A 2,365-nucleotide genomic window follows, 5' to 3' on the forward strand; every position below is an offset into this window, starting at 1 on the left:
TCATATGTGTGTTTGTTCATATAAGTGCTTCTGTGTGTATGTGAATGTTTGTATGTATGTATGCAAAAACCTCAACCTCTTATTCAGCAATCTTGCTCATAACTAGTATTACATCACTTGAGCCATTTTTCCAATGCAACTTTTGGCTGGTTAATTATAGGTATTGTTGCAAAGACTATTCTGCCCAGGCTGGATGCAAACTGAATTTCCCAGGCTCTTTTACATTCTTAGTTTTTATTTTTTCCATGAGTATCAAGTTTTAAACTAGAAATACTTTGTTCATGTAAAGTCTAAGCTGTAGCCCAGATTTTTAACTCAAGAATTCATATAAAGATAGATGAATATACACATTACATATCCCAAGTTTACACTCCTAGAAATGTGATCTTGAGCTGGGTACTGGTGGCTCATGCCTATAATCCTCTCAGGAGGCTGAGATCTGAGGATTGCAGTTCAAATGCAGCACAAGTAGGAATGTTTTCTGAGGCACTTATCTCTAATTAACCACCAGAAAAAGGAATTGACACTGTGGCTCAAGTGGTAGAGCTCTAGCCATGAGTTGAAGAGTGGAGGGACATCACCCAGGTCCAGAATTCAAGACCTATAACCATCAAAGAAATAAAGAAAAAGAAATGTGATCTTAGCCACCAGTTCATTGCTAGTATAATTCCTGCTCTGTCAACATAGCCTGTTTTTTCAATTAAGTCCATGCTCTTATATCTGATTTCTTTGGAACCAGAATAATTCTTCCCTTCTACTTTTTACAAATTTGCATGATTAGCTACCATGATTTAGATTAAGTAGAAAACAAGAGTGGTCTCATCATTCATGTTACACTTAGTAATAATGCTCTCTATATCCCATAGATCTACATACTGGAATGGCTTTAATGTTTCAAAGTTTTCTTATTTGCAGAGTCTTCTGTAGTGTATTGAACCGTTATACTTAAGCAAAAACTTCTTTTTCTTCTATTATTCCTATTGTTTCTCCTAATGTTAACTTATGTGCACTTGGGAAATAATGCACAACACACACACTCACAAAAATATGTTTCTGAGAACCTTCCCACGTAAAATTGGTCTTAATTAAAGTGCACATAGGAAATTTGAACTTAAACTACTCCACGATGTTTTTTTCATGTTTTTTTTATTATAAAATGGTGTAAACAGGGGTTAGAGTTACATAAGTAAATAAATGAGTACTATATCTATCAAGGTCTGTTACCTCCTCTTTTGATTTTCACCTTCCATTCCTTTCCTCCCCACCGCCCCAACTCCCTTCTCCCCTGCTCAAGTTGTAAAGTTCATTTTCTACATAGTGCCTTGTACAACTCATTGTTACAATGGGTCATACTGTATTCTTTTTTCAGCTTTTGGTTATTTCCCCTCCCCTACCCACATTAGAAAAATGTATATGCAAGATGCAGGTCGCCGACATCAAATATAGTGAAAACAGGGTTATACCATGGAGGAAGAAAAAAATCACACAGTAGATGTTAGATACATTAAAAACAATAGCAAGAACGAAAAAGCAAGTTGTGTCCATATCTTGGGGTACATTTCACTTAACATCATCTTATACAGCCATGTGTACATGGATAATGTTTTATAAAACATTTAAATTACATATTTTCTCATTATGAATTTATCTCTGAAATACGTTACCTCATGTCCAAAGATGTGCTTGTGCTATTTAAATGAAGCCAGAAAATATTCATTTTACCTGGGGCATCATCACAGATTGTTACAGGAAGTATGTGGAAGGAACTGTTACTGCAAGTGGAAACTGATCCCAAGAGAGGAATTGAACATAGAGAAATGACAAACTTCAAGTTAATTTGTGCTGTCCTTTTTTACTATACAAGAAAATAATCCAAGGCCTGAAGGAAACTCTGTCCCTGATCTTTTGTAGTGTGTCCTTTACTCATATAAAACTTGTTTGTAAACTTCCAGTTGAGAGTATAACAAAAGGAAACAATATGCCATTTACAGGCAAGCATAGAATAAAAGAAATTAACTTTATTTTAAAAGTGTCCTATTGCAAAGAAAGAAAGACATGCAGGTTTTAAAGTGTCCTATGCACGGATATTTCTCTCTTGAGATGGTTCTCCTATTGCAGGAGTCAGTTATCCATTTCTTTAGTCTGGTCCTGAGTTCTCCATAGCAATAAGGATTCCAAAAATCAGGATCCAGAGAGCATGATCATCAAAAGGAGCCTCTTCTCAAACCAGTGCTTTAAGGATGGTCCCAAAGATATATGTGGGTTTTTTCATTTTCTTGTTTGTTTGTTTAGTTTGTGCTGGTTCTGGGGCTTGAATACAGAGGGTGGACACTGTCCCTGTACAGTTGTCTTTCCTGCACACCTG

The sequence above is a fragment of the Dipodomys spectabilis genome, unplaced genomic scaffold (assembly GCF_019054845.1).
Source record: "Dipodomys spectabilis isolate Male_0828 unplaced genomic scaffold, ASM1905484v1 ptg000651l, whole genome shotgun sequence".
Lineage (NCBI taxonomy): Eukaryota > Metazoa > Chordata > Mammalia > Rodentia > Heteromyidae > Dipodomys > Dipodomys spectabilis.